This window comes from Urocampus carinirostris, chromosome 11 (genome assembly GCF_059441175.1).
Source record: "Urocampus carinirostris isolate Australia breed hairy pipefish chromosome 11, RoL_Ucar_1.0, whole genome shotgun sequence".
NCBI classification, from domain to species: Eukaryota; Metazoa; Chordata; class Actinopteri; order Syngnathiformes; family Syngnathidae; genus Urocampus; species Urocampus carinirostris.
In genome coordinates, this window is record NC_142359.1 from 7,225,873 (window position 1) to 7,249,520 (window position 23,648).

General features: G+C 42.4%; 1 protein-coding gene across 1 annotated transcript in view; it reads left to right on the forward strand.

The window, feature by feature from the left end:
* plxna4 (plexin A4) overlaps positions 1-23,648 on the forward strand; it is a 351,701-nt gene that overhangs the window by 37,300 nt on the left and 290,753 nt on the right. The window lies entirely within an intron of this gene.

Consider the following 23,648-nt stretch of genomic DNA (forward strand, 5'->3'; position numbering starts at 1 on the left):
CCAAAGATTTTTGATTAGGTTCAGGTCTGGAGACTGGCTGTATCACACAAATAAATTGTTAAAAAAATCATGCATTGTGATTTTTCGATTTTTCTTTTTAGTTTATCTCTCTCACGCTGGACATGCAATTTCAGACCCCTCCATGATTTCTAAGTGGGAGAAATAGCAAAATAGCAGGATGTTCAAATACTTTATCTCTAAGACATTTCTATAAAAGGTTATGATTAAAAAAAAGCATTAAAGATACCCACTCCAGCCACTAGAGGGCAGAGTAGATTTTGTATAGCGTGGTGAGTTTGTTCAGGTGTAAAAATGGATTTACTCAACTGTTAAGATAAACCAGGTGATAAATTAAAGGCCGAAAATGACAATCTTCTTGTCCCCATTGTTTAGAAATATCCTTTTTCATCCCTGATTCTAATATGTATGTCAGGACCAGAACGGAGACAGGACCCACTTGCGTCAATTTCTCTTAGTTTAATTGGGAAGAAGGGAAAGGATTGTATGTACACACGATCCGGAGATCGCTGGTCGCGGGGAGCAGGTTGCTCAGACGCGGAAGTGGGATTTCCGTGGCGAGCGATGGCGGTGTCGAGAGCGGATAAAACAGGTCAGTAACTGGGACAGGGGAGCAAAAATGTGGTCGGGATCAGAAAATGGGTCGAAGCCGGGAAACAGATGGGAGCCAAAATAGGAGTGAGTAAGGGTTGAAAAGCTTGCCTAGCGTCAACTGAGTTTCGCAGATGGACTGACAACCGGTGACAGAAAGACGGGGGTTTAAAAAGAGACAGGGAGCCAATCAGCGTCCTAGGCAGTTGGCGCCGGTGCCTCGCATCAGTAATCATGACAATGTAGGGTAGGTTACTTATGTAGGCTGAACAATAAAGCATAATACTAAAAAACAAAGCTAATCCAGTTAATCCAGACTTTGATTGGAATATTTTATTAATAACGCGTTACAGTAGTCGTTCCTGAGAAAAGTCCAAGCACATTAACAAAACTAAAGCTGATTATATCCAGTAGATCAGGGATCAGGAACCTTTTTGACCCAAAGAGCCATAAAAGCAAAAAATGTTTTAAAAAGAGATTGAGAGAGCCACATCATATATTTTCTAGACAAAAGCTAATTCTTCAGCACATTTTATGTCACTGTGTGTCATTTGATGATTTAATCAAATGTATGAAATGATAACAATGCCAAATCCTGTGTCCCAAATCAATGTAAATATGCCATTTACAATTTGTCTTCCACCTTCAGTTAAAAGTGTTGAGGCGATTTTTTTTCTCCCGAAATTTGTCCTTAATAACGGTTTTAAAGCAATGTGCATGCAAAGGTCTTTTGTAAAAATGTCACAAATTACTGCAAACGATAAGCATACCGTCATATTCACTTTCGTGTAGACTGCACTGAGCGAGAGAGAGAGAAGGACGTGCCTTGCGCTGTGTGAAGGGATCCACCCACCTGTACTGCTCACCCAATCAAAAGTCACTTGCCAGCGTTTTTTATTTAGCAGTTTAAATGGTTTCTTATCAAACTCCTGCATTACGTTGCTTCGGCTTGATACGGACCAAAATCGGGATGAAATCATTTGACTTTGGAACGCCACAGAGAGATGTGCAATAGTTACATTTTATTTCGGAGCCATACGTACTCATGAAAAGAGCCATATATGGCTCCCGAGCCATAGGTTCCCTACCCCTGCAATAGATATACCTAGTGACAAGCAGAGGTCATTCAAAGGCTTCTGTGTGAAAGTTCAACCAGAATATCTTCGATCAAAGACTTCTCAATGACAACGTGCACAACGACATCAAACTCCCACACAGCAAATTAACAGCCCGGGAATGCAAATAGACTCGTAAACACCGGCGCCCCAAACATTAAAAGCAATCTGCATGGAAATGTTTATCAAGCGCTCATGCCAATCAAGCATTTAAAGCAACAGCGCCGACTCCTCGATAAATCCTCCGCGGCCATCTGACGGTAGCGGGGGATGTTTTGATTAATCCTACGCTTCGCGATTAGACGCCGCCAGATTGCGGAGCTATTTCGTCCGACTGGCCGCACTGTTTACCTTGATTAAATCCCGGCTCTGGGGGGTTTGAGGGTGAGGGTGTTTGAAAATATCAAAATACAGCATTAATCAAAAGGTGAGATTAGATGGGAATAATTGATGGCGTTGTTTAATGGACTTCACGTACGTCAGCAGCATTTTTTTATCCATTAGGCACAGATCGTGGAGTGTTCTTTCCAGCAATTATGCTAATGCCGTAATCCCTCGGTTATCACAGATAATGAGGACCGGAGCCCCGGCAAAAAGTGAAAATCCGCAAAGTCACAACGCAACTCCTTCATAAAAACCGGGTGTGTTCAAACTTTTCAAAAAGCGGGCCAAATTTGGTAAACTGAAAATGTGTGAGGGGTGTAAAGTTGGCTGTTTTGAGATATGTGCATTTCTCAGAATTCAATACAATGAAATTAATCTGTTTTTATATTCCTAAATATAAAAACAATCTCTCTCACACGCACATATAGTCACGTTTCAAACATCAGTCTAATTTTATCTTTTATACGTTTCTCTATCTTCTCATCTCATCTCATTAGCCGTACCGCTTATCCTCATTAGGGTCGCGGGGGGGCTGGAGCCCATTCCAGCCATCTCCGGGCAGTGGGCAGGGGACACCCTGAACTGGTTGCCAGCCAATCACAGGGCACACAGGGACAGACAACTCATTCGCTCATTCACACCTAGGGAAAATTTGGACCGGCCAATTCACCTGAAATGTATGTTTTTGGAACGTGGGAGGAAACCGGAGTGCCCAGAGGAAACCCACGCAAGCACGGGGAGAACATACAAACTCCGCACAGAAGGTCTGGAGCTGGATTTGAACCCACGACAGGTTCCCATGACATAAACTATGCCGCACAAGCGCTAACCACTGCTAACTTATATCCTTTTATTGTGAAGTCGCGCTCATGTGTGTTCCTTTTCCTGTTTATGTCTCATCTCATCTCATTAGCTGCACCGCTTATGCTCAGTAGGGTCGCGGGGGTGCTGGAGCCCATCCCAGAAATCTTCGGACAGACAACGCTCATTCACACCTAGGGACAATTTGGACCTGCCAATTCATCTGAAATGCATGTCTTTGGAATGTGGGAGGAAACCGGAGTGCCCGGAGGAAACCCACGCAAGCACGGGGAGAACATACAAACCCCGCACAGTAGGTCCGGTAGCTGGATTTAAACCCACACAGGAGGTTCCCAAGACCTTAGAACTGTGCCGCTCACGCGCTAACCACTGCGCCGCCGTGCTGCCCTTCCTGTTTATGTGTCTACTCAAAATAAACCACACCCCTGACCGGAGGTAAGGCAGTTCTGTCGAGGAGATTTTGGCGAGATGGCTTCCCGACAGTGCTCTCTCCTTCGCAAGGGAGATTTAAAAAACTTAATGAGTGATTTCATCTGAGTAATTCTGCCAACAGAGAGTTTATATAATATATAGCTCCGACAAAACCGACTCTCGAGCCTGGCAGTCTTTGAACAGTCTTTGATTAAGTCACCTACCGTGAAAGGTTATCAGTGCTTGTCGATTAGTGTCACAACCTCGTAGCTCACCTTTGTAGCATTTTCATTTGACATGCAGGGTCTCATGAAAAGGTGTTGCTGTGCCATTAAAACAGCTTCCAGTAGCTTCACCTTTTCAGAGCGTTTGTTTCCAGTTAGCTTTTTGTTGTCAGCATGTTTTGTCTGGCAGTGGCACTTGATCCGTCCATCCATCCATTATCTGCACCGCTTATCCTCAGTAGGGTCGCGGGAGTGCTGGAGCCCATCCCAGCCATCTCCGGGCAGTGGGTAGGGGACACCCTGAACTGGTTGCCAGCCAGTCGCAGGGCACACAGGGACAGAAAATTCGCTCGCTCATTCACACCTAGGCACAATTTTGACCGGCCAATTAACCTGACATGCATGGTTTTTGGAATGTGGGAGAAACCGGAGTGCCCGGAGGAAACCCACACAAGCACGGGGAGAACTTGCAAACTCCGCACAGGAAGGTTGGTAGCATCGCTACACCAGTCTAAAATCAAGATTTTTTTGCAGAAAAAAAAATCCTTTTTAAGGTTATAAAAGTAGTATAGCATGTAAAGCAGTAGTGTTGGTATGCACTGTATATAAACATGGCAACCCACAGTACACCTTTGGCTTCCCATGTAGTTGTTTAGCATCATTAAAATAATGTTTTGGGAAGAAATGACATTTTAAAATCTGAACTTTCTAACATAGTTGTCTAAATGCCCTTTCGACATCACACGATGCTTATATTTGATCATAGTCGTGATCCAATATGCTGATACTAATCCAGCATGGTTTTGCATAAACTGACAGATTATTATAGAGGATTATAGTGATTGGATAATGTTCACAGTATGAAGTAATCCTAGATCAGATTAACAATAAAGCCATTCTTTCTCCCTGGGATTTTAAAGAAGTACCGAGCTTTGACTGACTACTAACGATTTCTGCACGGGAATAAATCATTTAATCTTTACTTTCTTTACATAATCTAGAGCAGGGGTCTCCAACGTGGTGCCTTCGGGCACCAGGTAGTCCCCTAAGAAAACCTGAGTAGTCATTTGATTTTTAACTGGCATTAGAAATTATTGACATGATCAGCGTCCTTGAAGGAAGTGTACAAAACTCTCTGCAGCCATCTCGTTCCTTAATTTATGATTACTGCTTTAGTCAGTGTGTTCATGATGTGCATTTCTCAGTTGCGCTCCAATAACCTCTTCCTTTTTCATCCTTATTGGTGTGTTTTGGGTTGGTGTTTGGACAATACTTGAAATAGGCCTCTTCTTACTTTCACCACTCTCATGCTACACTAACAAATTGAAAAAAAAGCTAACACAAGCATGAAGTTACTCATCGCCACACCACTTTTCCCCATTGCTCCTACATAATGGTTCCACGGCCTGAACAGCTTTGCTAAAAGTAAGATAAAAGAAGATAGGCACGTTAGGAAAAAAATTATAAGGGCTATTAACATTGTTAAGCGTGTTGCCCTGACAGCATTTGTTTTTCTTAAATAAAAAAAAATTACTGAGTTTATATTGTAATACAAGACATATACAAAACAGATGTAAATGAATTAGGGAAGTGTTATACACAAATCTGTTGTGTTTATTTGAGCTCTAGGTAGAAAAAGTGTAATGAAATACTACTTAAAGGTTTCTTGCGTCACTTCCAGTTCCACCAGCTCAACATAAACAGAGACTCAGACATGTCCAATATATCTCCATCATTATTGAAGGATTAACAAGGCAATGATATACATTTGTAAAAGTGTTTTATATCATGTATAAACAACTAAATATTGTAAGTTATGTACTTTATTATTATGAATTTATAGGCACATGGTCTCAATGCATTGTAATGTACCTTTGCAGTTTTCACCATCCGGAGAACGAATTAAAACTTCGATTACACGTCCTCTGTGGTCACAGTTTTTGTTTGATGGTTTAGCTTGATTTCATATCATTGTCCTTACAGTCAACATATACTTAATAGAGAAAATATTCCATTTTCTACAAAGCCACCCTGAAAAATAATGTTATAACTTATTTTCATTCCCTGGTAATTACATAACATTGTAACAACAGCAATACCATGAGTTGCTATTTTAGAAATGCATTTTAAACCTTTATCCCTTCGCGGTAATCAGTAACAAAAATGTAGCTCTCAGGTTTAAAAAGCTTGATGATTTCTGACCTAAGCAGAAGAAGCCAGATATTATGAAAAAGAGAACGCCCCACCCATGCCGAAGTGGCCACCACGCTTGGCCGAGCTACATAATGCACGCTCAACAATATAAGTCTGCAGAGGAGCTGGCGTCCATAGATCATCATGAAGTGGAATGTGACCTATAAAACAGGCTGCATGTATTTTACATGTTCGCTCCGTCAGCAGAAAGAAAATAACACAACAAAACACAGACTCCACACGAATTGAAAATTCTGTTGTCTCTCTTCTGCTTTCTTTCTTAAATATAATTCTCAAACTGATTGTTTCCCAATTAGGCACATGCAGTGTTACTTCTCACAATTATGCAAACATGTTGAAAACATATTCTTAACGTTGACCCGTCTGGCTTGTTTGCTGTAGAGCTGTGATGTCATAGAAGGAACACAACACTTTAAAAATAGCGGATTGCAATAACACAACATGTGAGGACAGCTTCAAAACAGACAGAAATTGTAGTGAACAGCAACTGCATACTCATTTCTGCTTGGAAGTAGGGGATTGTGGCTGTCTGTTTGTATTTTTCGCAGCATGTGTCGCAGTTTTGTCCTCTCAATAGTTTTGTCTGGCCAGTGTCAGGGCTGCCGAGAGCTTTGTTGTTTAGTTTGCTCCCTGTTTGCGCTTGTTGGCTGCCCAACGTGTGTTGTTTGGCTGGCTAGCCTGGCATTAGAGTCAGTTTTGCCGGGCCCTTGGTTTTATTCCTGGCCGACTTTGCGTTCATCGTGCTAGCGGTTGTCTGTTTTTGTTGTTGGCTCCCGGTTAGCCTGGCTGCTCACTGCATGTTTTTCCGTCGAGACTGTACCTTTTGTTGTTGGTTCCCGGTTAGCCCCCCATTGGTGTTATTTTGCCAGTTAGCCTCTTTTTTTTTTCTTGCCCTTTGTTGTACTATTACTACATTTACATTGTGACGCAACGCCAAGGCATTCTCCACAAAAACTACCAAAACTTCGCTTCCAACAATCATAACCTCTTCGACTAAGAGGTAAAACAGTATGGCCACCGGCCTACTGGTGTTTCATCGATGATGTCACAACTCAGGATGACAAACACGAGACTCTCTTCAAAGCGCATTGTCTCATAAAATATTTGGAATAAACAGCTTAAATCGATATATTCTGCAAAAATAAAGTACTATTACCTCACATTTTGCATGTTTAAGAATTTGGAATCACCTTTGGGAGTGTGCTCCCACCTGCTTTTACACTCCCTTCACCTCAGGAAAAATGACAAGGTAGCTAGCGTGTCCTATGTGGCCCGCGGACGTCCGATTCCATTGGCTAATGATCATTAATTACATGTCATTAACCGACATAGCACAAGCCCTTTTTGCACATTCGTCATGGTCCCGGCCACACGTTGTGGATTCACTCAGATTAATTAGATTGTTCTACTCCGCCGTGTCTTTGAGCCACGCTCTTCCTTTTAATGGAAGGAACTCTGGAGATCTCACATTCGGCCTTCAGAAACAGGCTTTTCTAGGAGAATGTATTTGTGTTTTTGACGCTGTAGCTAGAAAAATATTAAACCGTATTGAATTTAATACATGATTTACCGTAAATTCCGGACTATAGAGCGCACCTGATATAGAGAGCACCCACCACATTTTAAGAGGAAAACCAAGTTTGTACGTACACAAGCCGCCGCACCTGTATATAAGCCGCATGCGCCCACATACAAAGATGTAACACAAACACAAAATTAACCTAAACCCGACTTCACGTCCCGCGATTGAAACTAAATGTCCTTCATTAAAGTCCACAGTTCAAAAATCACAGCCAGCAAAATGAACGGAAAATGATACCGGTACTTAAGGTTTGATGCAGACCTGCAGAGTCCAGGTCCGGTTGAAAGTAATCCAAGGAAAAAAGTGTATATTTCCAAAGGTAAGGGTGGGGAAAAATATATCAGATGAACACATTTACTCACGCAACTCCTTTTACTTTAACCAACTTTTTATCCCCTCTTCTTTCCTTGTCTGTCCCTCACCTTTAGCGGTCCCCACTTAAACTCGGCACCCCGCGTTCTTTCCGCCCCTCATTTTTCGTTCACCCGTACAAAACATATCAGAATAAGAGTCTAAAATAAATACAAATAAATACATTACCAAAATATACAGTTGCAAATACATATTATACACGGGATACACATATTTACAAAGAAAGATGGTACACCGAGAGAGTTTTCAAAGCTTTAAAAATAATATTATAGCTTTGACAGGGCAGTTAATGGTAGCAACACTTAAGCGCCGCTAGCGGCCATTAGAAAAGTTACATAAATTGGCCGCAACACTGAATAAGCCGCAGGGTTGAAAGTTAGGGAAAAAAGTAGCGGCTTACAGTCCGGAATTTACGGTAAATCAAAGATGTAATTTTTGTTAAGAGCCTTTTCTCATTGATTTTATGATTTTCTAGCAATGATAAGTTCAGTGTACTTTGTTGGAATCTGTTGGTGCTTTGAGGTTGTTCTAATAAAAAGAACCGGCACTTTGACAATTTGGTGACAAATACTAGATTCTAGACCCGTTAAAACTAGGCCTAACTCGTGATGTAGCCAATGCCGGGCGCGTTGCTGAAATAAAATAATTAGGTACTAATTATTTCATTTAAAAAATAATTCCATTGCCCCTCAGAATACTGAAACCCAAAGTTGTCATGGTTAGCGATTTGAATCACCTGGCTCCCTGTCCCTTTTTAAACCCAGTCCTGTCACTTCCGGTTGTCAGTCTGTCTGCGAACCTCTTTTTGACCCTGACTCCCGCCTGTCTCGTTTTTGCACCCGTTTTTCCACCTGTCCATTCCTGATCTCCCTGTTTGTCTCCGGCTACGACCCGTTTTTTGATCCCGACCACGTTTTTCCTCTCCTGTCCCAGCTATCGACCTGTTTTTCCGTCCCTGACACCGCCATCTCCCGCTACGGAAGACCCACTTCTGTATTCGGATCACGATCCAATTGTGAGAGCGACTTGCTTCCCGCGTCCAGTAAGCACCCGATCGCGGGCGCTGCCCTTCCCCTTTCTATTCAATAAACTTGTGGTTAACGCTACGCATTTGGGTCCTGATTCTGTTCTGGTCGTTACAAAAGTAGCACGTTAGACTGAAACTAACCATAGTTACAAATTACCGAACAGTCACGTTAAAGCTGAAACTAAAACTGCTTAAAAATAGCCACATAATACAATAAATAAAACAAAACATGTACACCAACCTTTAGAACAATGAAAGCCTTAATTTTTCATGTGTAATCCTGAAAGCTTGAAAACAGACACGTAGCCAAGAGACAACATTTCCATTTTTTTTTCTAGACTCGTAGATCCATCCATTATCTGCACCGCTTATCCTCAGTAGGGTCGCGGGGGGCTGGAGCCCATCCCAGCCATCTCCGGGCAGTGGGCAGGGGACACCCTGAACTGGTTGCCAGCCAGTCGCAGGGCACACAGGGACGGACAATTCGCTCGCTCATTCACACTTAGGGACAATTTTGACCGGCCAATTGACCTGACATGCATGTTTTTGGAATGTGGGAGGAAACCGGAGTGCCCCGAGGAAACCCACGCAAGCACGGGGAGAACATGCAAACTCCGAACAGGAAGGTTGGTAGCTGGATTCGAACCCATGACCTCAGAACTGCGCCGCACACACGCTAACCACCGCGCCGCCGTGGCGCCTAGACTCGAAGATGTCCTTCTCCATTTCTGGGTACTGTCCAAGACGTTTTCTTTTTTTTTTTTCCAGTGTGTTTCAAAAATAATTTTACAAATAAAAAGATCAAAATTCTGCACTCTTACCGTGAATTCTGAGCTCACGTCTGCCCCAATAATATCGTTACTCCTGTATAAGCCACGTCCCTTACCCACGCGCTGCCTGTTATCCGCTACTTTTGACACACGACCAAATACATATGCTCATATAAGTGACCTCCTGGTTTCAATAATAGATTTTGCAATTGTAAATACGGCTTTGGTGCAAGGATATATGGTAGGACAAATATCAGAATATCATTAGGGAGAAATTACGCGTCCTCATACTCTTTGCTTGAGACATCCAAGGCTTGTTCAACATTGAGAAGCACTTCACCCAAAATTCTAGCACTTTTCAACCCTTGGGAACACAACATTAAAACTCAAGCGTTTTCAACGATTTCAGGCAACCGTACGAACCCTGTATCGAGAAAAATAATTGAGTTCCAGGGATGCATTCTTATGTAACGCGTTCCTCCCAACACTGATCATACCAAAATGGTTGTCGTCGGCAGCGACTTTCTGTCCGAGGAGTCGGTCTCGGCCACATCCCCAGGAAGTGAAAGGCGAGTTCATTCATTACGAAGATCCTGACTGATCTCCTTCCCCCCAACCACTCGTCAGCTCCATTCCACTTCATCCCGCTCCATCCATCCACATATCCGTTATCCGCTTTGCTGGCCGGTCCACTAATTAAATATCCTATACATGATACCACTAGCTAAAGGTCACCATTCATCACAATATCATTATTTTGTGATTAGGTAAAACTGTCTGCCGGTTTGTTTCTTCCTCGATGGAATGAGACTTATTTAAAGATTTGGATGAAAAAAACAAGTATCAGATTCATGGCCAGCGGGCCAGATAACACTCTGTGTGGCCCGCGAGACAATGCTGCAAAAGATAAAAACGAGTCAAAATAACCTGAAGGTTTAAATAAGTCCACTGGATGTAGTGAAAGCCAGGTGCCACTTGCAAAGCAGATACAGTTATCTGTAATTGCTGACCACCATTAATCAACCAGAGAACATTCAGGCAATCTAATTGTTATTTTACTTAAAAGTCACTATTTTTTTCCTGATTAATGATGTGAATAAACTGTGCCCGCTCCTTTGGCGCCAACTGCCTCAGACTCTGATTGGTTCCCTGTCCCTATTTAAACCCACTCCTTTCTATCACCGGTTGTCAGTACGTCTGCGAACCTCAGTTTACTCTAGGCAAGCTTTTTTCGACCCTGACTCCCACCCGTTTTTGCTCCCGTCTGTTCCCAGGCTTCGACCCGTTTTTTGATCCTGACCACGTCTACTCTCCTCTCCTGGCTTTCGACCCGTTTCCGATCTTGACCACGTTTTTTGCTTTCCTATTCCGGCTACTGACCTGGTTTTTCCGTTCCCGACATGTCATCGCTCACCACTGAAGTCCCAATTCCATGTTCAGAGCAACCTGCTTCCCGCGTCCAGTGATCACCGGATCGTGGGTGCAACCCTTTCCTTTCTTCTAATAAAACTGAGAGAAACGTAACGCAAGTGGGTTCTGTCTTCGTTCTGGTCCTGACAATTTTAGGCAATACAAAAAATACATGATTAAAAAAGAATAAAAGCACCAGGTTGTGTGTGTATATATATATATATATATATATATATATATATATATGTATATATATATATATATATATATATATATATACATATATACATATATATGTATGTATATAATTTTCGTGACTTTTGATTGATGAAATAATATTTGCAGAAAATAAAATAATTTACATTTATCCCAAATTGAAGCCTAAGTCATTTAAAAATTACGATGTACGGCATTGTGATGTTGACTTCACTTTGATTAACTCCCTAGTATGAATGTGTTACATAATTACAATGAGCTGGACTAATCCCTTTTGTCAGGACAGTTCTGCCGATCATTCTGACGGGTCAGCAATTTGGCGCCAGCCAATGCTGTATTATGTAATTATATATTTTAACAGGCGCTACTTTTCCCCATCAGGGGAAAAAGTTCCCCCTTCAATCAAGGATAATGCGTGAAAGTACGACCAGCTCGGCTTGCTATTAATGTGGAATCATCACATTAGAGCGTGCTCGTCATCCGAATTTGTGCGGAATAATTGTCATCAATGGGACGAGTCTGAAGCAAGAAAATGGACTCTTTGGAACCCGTAAGAGCAGAGCGCCGACATGAAATGAAATTTTCTCGGCGGTTGAATATGTGTCATTAACTCTGTGAACCAGCAGCCAACTGAATGGGCCATCGTTGCCGCGCCAGCCCAGATTAGGCCATACATCAGAGAGCGTTTGAGAGCGGATCTCTTTCAGTCACCGCTAATCGCTTTTTCGCGTGGCCCCTTCTCTTTCTCGCAGCACGCCGAATATATATCTGCTGATCCCCAACCACGGGATCGCGCCCGTTTTGTATGAGGCGGCGGCAACGCGCACAAAACAAAATATGCATGCGGCCGGGGGTGACCTGATTCTGCCTCGGTTTATGGCCACAGTCCAAATACATCAGCCACAATTGTCGAGATTGACTCTGGGTTCCCTTTATTTAATTTTGGGCCCGGAAAACAATACAGTTTAATTTTCGATCGTCAATGACTATGTTTACATGCTGGCAAGTTTCTTGGTTTCTGGACTAATTAGTAATATCTACTGGACTGTCTCAGAAAATTAGAATATTGTGATAAAGTTCTTTATTTTCTGTAATGCAATTAAAAAAACAAAAATGTCATACATTCTGGATTCATTACACATCAACTGAACTATTTCAAGCCTTTTATTATTTGAATATTGCTGATTTTGGCTTACAGCTGAAAAAAACTCAAAAATCCTATCTCAAAATATTAGAATACTTCCTCAGACCAAGTAAAAAAAATAATTTTATAACAGCAAAACTAAATCAAACATTTGAAAATGTCCATTGATGCACTCAGTACTTGGTTGGGAATCCTTTTGCACGGATTACTGCATCAATCCGGCGTGGCATGGAGGCAATCAGCCTGTGGCATTGCTGAGGTGTTATTGATGCCCAGGATGCTTCGATAGCGGCCTTCAGCTCATTTGCATTTGTAGGTCTGGTGTCTTTCATCTTCTTCTTAACTATACCCCACAAATTCTCGATGGGGATCAGGTCAGGGGAATTAGCAGGGCAATCAAGGACAGTGATGCCATGGTCAGTGCACCAGTTACTGGTGGTTTTGGCACTGTGGGCAGGTGCCAGATCATGCTGGAAAATGAAATACTCATCTCCATAGAGCTTTTCAGCAGATGGAAGCATGTAGTGCTCTAAAATCTCTTGGTACACAGTTGCATTTACTCTGGACTTGATGAAACACAGTGGACCAACACCAGCAGCTGACATGGCTCCCCAAACCATTGCTGACTGTGGGAACTTCACACTGGATTTCAAGCAACTTGGATTTTGCTCTTCTCCAGCCTTTCTCCAGACTCTGGCGCCTTGACTTCCAAATGAAATGCAAAACTTGCTTTCGTCTGAAAAGAGGACTTTGGACCACTCTGCAACTGTCCAGTGCTTCTTCTCCATAGCCCAAGTCAGACGCTTCTTCCGTTGTCTTGAGTTCAGAAGTGGCTTGACCATGGGAATACGGCTATTGTAGCCCATTTCCCGGACACGTCTGTGAACTGTGGCTTTTGATACCTGGACTCCAGCTTCCACTGTCTTTGAAGCTCCCCCAAATTCTGGAAGCGGCTCTTCTTCACAATTTTGTTAAGGCTGCGGTCATCTCTCTTGGTTGTGCAGCGTTTCCGGCCACATTTTTCCCTTCCAACAGACTTTTTGTGGATATGCTTTGAAACTGCACTCTGTGAACAGCCTGCTCTTTGAGAAATTTCTTTTTGTGTCTTACCCTCCTGATGGAGGGTATCAATGATGGTCCTCTGGACAACAGCCAGATCAGCAGTGATTTAGTTTACTGAACCAAGCTGAGTGTTTTTAAGGCTCAGGAAACCCTCGCAAGGTGTTTCGAGTTAATTAGATGATTCAGGTGATTAGTTGAATAGCCTACTTGTATACTTTTTCATGATATTCTAATATTTTGAGATAGGATTTTTGAGTTTTCTTAAGCTGTAAGCCAAATTCAGCAATATTAAAATAATAAAAGGCTTGAAATAGTTCAGTTGATGTGTAATGAATCCAGAATGTATGACATTTTTGTTATTTTAATTGCATTACAGAAAATAAAGAACTTTATCACAATATTCTAATTTTCTGAGACAGTCCAGTATATACCATATTTTCTGCACTATATGTTATGGTTGCCATGGCGCCCAATTGGCCCCGCCCGTGGGCGCCAGCTGCAGCTTGTTGACGGTTTGGCTCCCTGTCAGTATTTAAACTCTGTCTTGTCAGTCCCCTTTAGTCGGTCCGTCTGTGGATCTCCGTTTTTACACGGCAAGCCCTTTTTCGCCTGTCTTGTGTTTTTTCTCCCGTTTGTCTCCCGCTACAATCTGTTTTGATCTTGACCACGCCTGCTCTCCCGTCCAGGATTATGACCTGTTTTGATCTCGACCACGTCTGTCCTCCCCTCCCGAATAACGACCCGTTTTCTGATATCGACCACGTTTTTGCTGCTGACCTGTTTTTTCCGGTCTCGACACCGACATCGCCCGCCACGGAAGTCCCACCTCCGTGTCCGAGCACCCTACACCCCGCGACCAGTGATCTCCGGATCGTGTGTGAACTCCTTTCCCTTCTTCCCAATAAAACTGTGAGAAACGTTACACAAGTGGGTCCTGTCTCTGTTCTGGTCCTGACACTATAAGTCACAGCGGATTCTAAGGCACACCCCCAGAAAATAGTCAAATATTTAAACATATACAAGCATACACCCAAACTCTCAGACTCTCAGGTCCATGATCTGACTGGCAAACACACTAGTCCAGGATATCACTCACCCACTATTCCATTATTTCATCCTTCTACCGTCTGTGCGCAAATACAAGACTCAAGTCAAGTCAAGTCACATTTATTTATACAGCCCTTAGGGCCCGGTCACACAGACATTTGCGGCTGAATGACGGCTAAAATTTTGGGATTTTTTTTTCTGAATTACATTTCTAACAAATTCAAAATGAGGAGGTTTTGATTGTATATTCGCCATTACATTCCATACTTAAATGTGAGATAGGACGATGTTAATGTGGATGAAGTAACGGGGGAACGCTAATCTTGGAACCGGGCTGTAGAATATCATAATAGAATGAATCACAGTATCGTGGGGAACAAGAATTCAAGGTATGGCATAATTTTTATTTTATTATCGTTTAAAAAATGTCAAGATATAAAAATGGATTACGACGAAGTTGTTACGTTGAGGGAGAGGGGGGTAGGTCTTAAGGAATTTGAGTCTATCTGCTTTACTCATTACTCATTACCGATAAGAAACATAATGTGTTTTAAAGCTCAATAGCTGGGATTCTTAAGTTCAGCCAAAAGGCCAAGTTAAGATCCTAGCTTTATAGCCTTATTACAACCATTTCGGATGCACCGAATAATTTATTCGAAATGAAGAGAACCTACGCTGACGGGGATCCATGTTCACCCCTTTGACGTCACGAGCACGCTCGGCATTTGCGCTGTGTATACGCAGAGAAAGGCGTTTGACTGTCACATGCGTAACACGCTAATTTCACGTAATAACACCGCGATACAGGCACAGAACATGCTATTACCATGCTCCACCCACGATTACCCGCTGAAATTTCCCGTCCTACCCAAGTGTAACTGCGCCCTGGCTGCGACCATAGCACGTCATTTCCGCGTCATTAACTCGTGTTGACCACGTGTGCGGCACGCGTTTTAAATACGTGCTCAAACTTTTGAGCTGCTCAAAAGTTTTGAACGCGCCCAACCACGTGAAAATTTGCGACCGCGAGTAAAGCACAGCCCTATCTCGTCTATATTGCGGGCTCTAAACGTCCAACAACGTCCCAGCGACATCTGCTTCGCGACTAGATAATTCTGGCCGTGTTTAGGACTCACTACGCTCGTCCAGAGCTGTGTACCCGCGCTCTGAAGAATTGAGCAGGGCAAAAGAGTTTCGCATTGCCACCCGCGCGCGAATTCCCGAACTCGAGTCAAGCACAGCTTTTTAACGTTTCAATGGCGAGCTCAGTACGTCCAATAGCGTCCGCCTCAGAGGCAGAAAATTCTGGCCGTTATTCAGCCGCAAATGTCTGTGTGACCGGCCCCTAATTCACAAAAATGTCTCAAAGGACTGCACAGGATTACAATGACACAATTACCTGATCTTAAACCAACATGCGGGCAAGGAACAACTCAAAACCTCAGCGTGAGGAAAATGAGAAACCTTGAGGAGGGACCTCACAAGTGGTATCCCCCTTCCAGGAAAACCAGGGTAAATCACAATTAGCATTACTATACACAAGCATAGTAAACACTAGGTAACAGGTTGAAAATTTGTCCGGAAAGTGCATGACAGCAGCGACGCCCCCAGCCTGTAAACTAGTCCAGAAAGTCTTTGACGGCCACGAAGCAGTTTCCCATCTCTGCCAGCTGGTCCATGCAGGCGTTCACATGCATCAGGTCAAGCGCTGGTCCGCTGAATCATCTCAAATCATCCTTCTCCTTCGCATCACCACCAGGCAGGCAGTCGGAAAAAGACAGGACAATACAGAATATGAGATGGGCATCAATCATAAGCTTTGGAATAGAAGTGTGTCTTAAGCCTCGATTTAAAAAGACAAAAAGACCAAAACATTTAGGACTATCCTGCTTGGGAAAATCCTGATCCCCTCTGCCATCACCCTTCTAAACACCAGGCCCCCCTGACCCATCGAATCAGTCTACCCTTATTGTTACACTGTCACGTTTGTCATTCTGCTGATTTTGTAATTTAATACCTGTATTCCCTCGTTAAAGTCTGTGGAAGAAAATTTCCCAAGAGGGGCCAATAAATTACATCTTAATCTAAACAAAGACTATAAGACTATAAGAGGCACTGTGCAACCCTCGGGCTCCTAATACACTAACGGCCTATAATGGTGCAATGATTAATCAGTATTTAAGCATTGCTGAAACAGCAAACATTGTTTTCAACAGGACTCCAACCTGGTTTGGGGAGGTGAGGGCGTTAACACTTTATAACTAGTGTCCACCAGTGGTACAGATGACATATGAAAAGACATTAGAGCCTCATCTCACTATTTTACTTTTATTTTATCATATATGTGCATTAGTTGAATATGACTCTACTGTAGTACTCTGTAGTAGTCTGGCTTTGTTTATCATTAGTATCTCGACATACTTTTTTAATTAGTGTAAAATTTGACAATATGAAGCTCCCAAGTATAGTATTGGGGTTTCAGGTTCTCTTGTTGGTCAGGACCAGCACCACCTCAGTCATAACTAATATTTACAACATCTGTACTGTAAGGTTTTAACATTTACTAAACTGCAATCTGACTCCTAAGACACTTCACGTGTCTTGTCTAATTCCCATACAGTTGGAGCATGTCCTTAAGTCAGGGACATTTTTGAGCCGAGCGCCGCATATAGTCCACATATTAATTTATTTAGCCAAATCACATAGTTGAAGAAATCAGGTCTCTGACTGTGCCGATTACAATCTTGTGCAGGAGACGATGGGGGCTTCCGGGTTGCCCCTTTTATGCCACATGGGAAGGACTGTCCACACCCCATGATAAAGCCTCTGGCTGACTGGTCCGTGCCGTGTTGATGCAATTTTAAGCATTGGGAGAAGGGTAATAGGTCATCGCCCTTGCCCCCAGGCGAGGTGATTAAATCATTGTTATCTGCACAAACAGAAAGGAAGAAAAGGCAGATTCCAAGGCAAAGTGCGGTTCACGGCAAACCTCTCATAGTTTGCCCTCAAACACTAAAGTCAGATTTTAGAACAAGTATTGGAGGTCAGAACCATATGTATTTTCATTGGTTCATCTTACCTTCCTTAAATCACTCAAACCTACTGTGAGAGATATACAAGATATAAACTCTGTTGGCAGAATTATTCAGATAAAAACACTTACTGAGGTTTGACCTCAGTCGCGAATGGAGCGAGCAAGGCCCAGCCGCCATCTTCCCAGGTTGCCTGGGCCGTACTGACAACATTCGGTCAGTAAGCGTGGTTTATTGATTTCACACATAAACAGGAAATGAAGTCACACATAAGCGCGACTTCACATTAAAATGAAATGAAATTGAGAAACGTATTTACAAATAATGGAATTAGACTGATCTTTGAAACGTGACTATGTGTATGTGCGTGATGATTGTTTTTATATTAGGAATATAAAAACAGGTTAATTTCATAGCATGGAAGTCTGAGAAATACACAACCAAAATCAGCCAACTTTACACCTACAGACCAGGTCGTCGGGATCATATGTTTAATCTTGAATTAAAGATTTAAATCTTTATTTATATCCATTCTCTCGTCTGCCCATACATTGCTCTTCTATCTCTTGTCTGAGCTCCAATCTTTAGTGCAATTAATCCATCTATCCTTAAAGTATACCGGACTTTCAAGGTGTCGACTCGGGACATCATCTAGTCCACAGGTGTCAAAGAGGCAGCCCGCGGGCCGGGTCAGGCCCGCTAAGGGATTGGATCCGGCCCGCAAGGCAACACTCAGAGAAGCGCAAGAGAAAAACAAGCTGCAGGTTGAAATATGTCAACTTGATGTTGCCAAAGAAAGGTGCCTCGAACAAAGACACTGTACTTGTATTTATTTCTCTCTCTCTCTCTTTCTTTCTTTCTTTCTTTCTTTCTTTCTTTCTTTCTTTCTTTCTTTCTTTCTTTCTTTCTTTCTTTCTTTCTTTGTTTCTTTGTTTCTTTGTTTCTTTCTTTGTTTCTTTCTTTTTCTCTTTCTTTTTCTCTTTCTTTTTCTCTTTCTTTTTCTCTTTCTTTCTTTCTTTTTCTCTTTCTTTCTTTCTTTTTCTCTCTTTCTTTCTCTCTTTTTCTTTTTCTCTTTCTTTCTTTCTTTTTCTCTTTCTTTTTCTCTTTCTTTTGCTCTTTCTTTTTCTCTTTCTTTTTCTCTCTTTCTTTCTCTCTTTTTCTTTTTCTCTTTCTTTCTTTATTTTTCTCTTTCTTTTTCTCTTTCTTTTTCTCTTTCTTTTTCTCTTTAATCATCAAGTCCGGCCCCCGACAGAATGTTTGTTCTATCGTGTGGCCCCCGAGTTAAAATGAGTTTGACACCCCTGATCTAGTCACTCTGAATTGGCTTTGAAAACTGAAGTTTGACGTGACGCAACCCGTGAAGCGTGAAGAAACAATATTTGCACCAAGACATTTGAGGGATTGTTCGACACCATGCATTCCTTGGAGTAATCTGTCATTGGTAGGCAGGATTTTCTTTGTTATTTCAACATCTCTGTTTCTGCAACACAAACCATAACGTCGCCAGTCACATCAGCATCTGATTAGCGCAGCACGCTGAACGCCGCGTTGATATAATTCGCCTTTCTGACACAAACGGCGTATTGAGAACGTGTCTGCTCCCTGACAGAAAGTGTATTTCACCCGATTGCAGCAGACGCGCTCACAAAACGCACTCGACGAGATGGCAAATGTGATTGGCTAGCGGTTTGAGTCATACGGCGAATAAAGCTATGTTCACAGTGCAGGAAAATCTGATTTTTGGGGAAAAACACAACCTGTACAGTATTCATTTTACCTCTGAAAAGTGATGGGTCCCGGGGACTCGCATGCTCAACAGAGATCTATGGGTCCCCAAAATTTAGTGTGCTCCATGCCCTGTCGTATTTTCCCTTACAAAATACAATTATTATTTTTTTTCAAACATGTTTATTTATGTAGTTTAACATGTTATATTGTACAGGAGGTAGAGCGCTCGTCTTGGGATCAAGGGATCCCAGTTCGAATCCCAGCTCGTCCGTGTTACATGTCGAAGTGTCCTTGGGTAAGACACTGAACCCCTAATACCCCCAATAAGCAGGTTAGCGCCTTACATGGCTGCAAGGCCGCACAGTTTTTGGGGCGGCAGTAGCTCAGGAGGCAGAGCGCTCGTCTTGGGATCAAGGGATCCCAGTTCGAATCCCGGCTTGTCCGTGGTACATGTCGAAGTGTCCTTGGGTAAGACACTGAACCCCTAATACCCCCAATAAGCAGGCTAGCGCCTTACATGGCTGCACTACCGCTATTGGGAAATGTGAAGCACACTGTAAAGTGCTTTGGGAAGTCCTTTCATTATATCATATATATTGTTAATGAACATTTTGTTGAGAGACACTGAGTTGCTCGACATGAATGAGATTTATTATACATTTCTTTTTAAAAATGAAGTCGCTTGGACGTTCACTGTAGAAGGAAAAAATACATGCAAATAGAATTAAGTAGAATAACCCTGACAATGAAGACATTAAATACTACAACGTTTCGTTAATCCATGTGGATATAAACAGGTCACAGAGGCAACGCTTATAAGAGGCTTCAAAATTATTATTTTTCATACAGGATTGCTTGTTCATTTTGATAAGTGCTTTATTTATTTAGCTTTGTTTACCCTCTTCCTGTCGACATTGCCATGATCCCAATCCGACTAATCTTCATAGATCATTCGAGCCTCTTAAAATTCTATTGACCACCCTAAAATGGGTCAGGATAGCCACGTTCCATTTATCTAATGAAAACGAGGGTCCATATTTCTTCTCTGGTGATGATTGGCCCGTGTTAAAGGTGACCGAGAAACACCACATCGGAAAAAATGCAACGAAAGATGAAGAGAGGCTCCCTACTTTGTGTTTTAACAAAATTAATTCTGTTTTTAGGGTATATACTTAGATTAATTCGGTCACCTTCATACACGGCATGATTATGACATTATAAAGTGAAATATTTTTACAACAGCTTTATTTTTATGCTCAAAAACAAACAATATGTACTTGTCTAAAATTACAAATGGCAAACAAACCAAAGTCTTATTCAATCATTGAAGCAAATTTTTCATTCACAAAGACTTTAAAATACTAGTCTGGATTTAGGAGAATTTGTTGTTTAAATTTGATAAAGCAATTTATTTATTTATTTATTTAAGGTTGGTAGGTATGCACCTTATGTATTACAGTAATCCCTTGCTATAACACTGTTCACCATTCATCGCTTCTCAGATTTGCTTTGTGCTCTGCATTCTGATTTCGTGTCACTCGCAAGTAAACTAAAACATACAACTGAAAACATTAGGGAACACATTGCACATTATGGGTAATGTAGTTCTTATGTTATTAAGCTCACGACAACACATAGAGCGTGGGATTGAATAGTCAATTTATATTTTTTTACTGCTGACTTTTGTTGTGAACAAAATACTTTAACTGCAGTTGCATATTTCTACTCAACCACTTATCTCAGGTTGTTAAAGTTTGATTTATCTATTTTACGATGTAGTGTTAAACACACTTTATATTATTGAACTGTTTACTTTTGTTGTGTGAAAATACTTTAAGGACAGTAGCATATCTCTATTTAGGCAGTTGTTTGACTCGATATTGTAATTTATTCTATATAGTGAAACTCGCTTTATATTGTTTTATAGTTGACTTTTGTTGTGAAACAAACACTTAAAGTACAGTAGCATATGTCTACTTGACCAGTTGTCTGAGTTTGTGAGAGCTAAGTTTAATTTATCAAACTCCCTTTATGGGGTTTACTGCTAATTTTTGTTTTATCATTATGTTCAATGTTCAAATGTTAAAAACATCCGTTGCTGGTGATGTGCAATACATATCACAAAGTTCTAAAAATCAACTACCCATCTGTTTTTTTCTATTCAACTATCAAAATTGCTCAAAAAATGTTAAATTCTTTGACATACAACAACTTATTTTTAAAATAACGGAAACAGTTTGTCACGATTGCCCATTGCCCTCACCTGGGCCTGCCGCCAGCTGCTGCTCGTTGCCTGATTGGCTTCCCTCCTATTTAAACTCAGTGCTCCCATTCACTCCTTGTCAGTCCGTCAACGAACCACTGCACTTGCAAGACGTGTATTTTGACTCTGTCCGGTATCCTGCTTGTGTATCCAGTATCAGGTATCAATCCCTTCTGTTCCGTCCTGTCCGATATCTGCTCATGTGTCCTGTATTTGGTATCAATCCCGTCCGTCCCGTCCTTTCCGGTATCTTGCTCCTGTATCCAGTATCGATCTCGTCTGTCCCGTTCTGTCCGGTATCTTGCTCCTGTATCCATTATCCGGTATTGATCCCATCTGTCCGTCCTGACCGGTATCTTGCTCCTGTAACCAGTATCAAGTGTCTATCCCGTCTGTTCCGTCCTGTCCGGTATCTGCTCGTGTATCCTGTATCTGGTATCGATCCCATCTATCCTGTCTGGTTTCGATCTCATCTGCCTCTGGCTTCCTGTTTTCCGCGCCTGACTTCTCTGTCTCACTTCTTCCACCCAGCGATCGCCGAATCACTGGCGTTTGTGTTCACGCGCATGACTGCCCCATTCCTGTAAAATAAAGCTTGTGTGAAAACGTTACGCGTCTGGGTCCACCGTCTGTTCGGGTTCCGACAAAGTCACGTTCTCTGCCAACTAGTAACTTTACTATTGGGTATAAAATTTACTAACTCAGTTACTTGTTGGAAGAAGTAGTGACTAACTATAACTAATTACTTTTTTAAAGTAACATCCCCAACAGTGACCATAACTCAAGTATTTTTACTGACAGACGATTTTTGAATGCATAAAAATGCACCACCTGCCAAGTCTTCCCTCGCATTCAATCACATTGTGAAGCCATTCATCACCAAATGCCGCTCAATGTTCTCAAAATTCAGCCCCACACATACTACTAGAATAATGACTAATCCCTATCTCCATTATTCTCTTATCAAAGCCCATTCGTCATTCTATCTCACCCGGTGCCACGAATGACATATACATCGTCTGGCAAGAGGGTTCAATGCAGCATACAAACATGGAATAGGCCTTGGACCTGTTTTCCTTCCATAACAATGGCCGCTGAGAGTACATCGACACATTGCGAGGATTTGCTTGAAAGCGTCACGAAGCTACGCAACATTTCCAATTTTAATATCTCGGGAGCCGGTCGAACGGTGGGGATTCGTGCCTGACAGCTCAGCCTCCAGTGCTACAGCCCGACGGCGATCCTGTTCCGTCTTCCGTCCTCATTTTTCTCTATTCGTTTTCCGCTCGTCACAGAATAAATCTTCTCAAGGGGTGCCAAAATAGTCATTTGAAGCAGTTTGTGAAATAAAACTGGGAGAAGTTTTACAAGGTCCTCAAAAACAGAAATTGTCCTTCGATTGTGTGTCACCTCTTGTACGGACTGCACGTTTATTTATTTCAATCTTTTGGCATTTCCCATCTCATCTCATCTCATTAGCTGCACCGCTTATCCTCAGTAGGGTCGCGGGGGTGCTGGAGCCCATCCCAGCAATCATCGGGCAGTGGGCAGGGGACACCCTGAACTGGTTGCCAGCCAATCGCAGGGCACACAGGGACAGACAACCCGCTCGCTCATTCACACCTAGGGACAATTTGGACTGGCCAATTCACCTGAAATGCATGTTTTTGGAATGTGGGAGGAAACCGGAGTGCCCGGAGGAACCCCACGCAAGCACGGGGAGAACATACAAACTCCGCACAGTAAGTCCGGTAGCTGGATTTGAACCCACACAGGAGGTTCCCAAGACCTTAGAACTGTGCCGCACACGCGCTAACCACTGCGCCGCCGTGCTGCATCTTGGGCATTTGATCTATACAATACCCTGAGCATCTGATTTGTTCCTGAGCAAAATACAGCTTCTGCCCACTTAGCCTATATGACTCCTTGCAATTGTTTTCCGTTTCTGAAGCTCTTAGTGACCATCAAGCTAACCGGTTTCTCAGAAATTGACATTGAAGATTCAGGCAGTGTCATGATTGCCCGCTCCTTTGGCCCAACTGCCTCGGACGCTGATTGGCACTTTTTAAACCCCCCGTCTTTCTATCACCGGTTGTCAGTCCGTCTGCGTACCTCAGCTTACGCTAGGCAAGCTTTTCGACCCTGACTCTCTCCTGTTCTGATTACCGTCTGTTTCCCGGCACGACCACTTTTCTGATCTCGACTACAATTTTGCT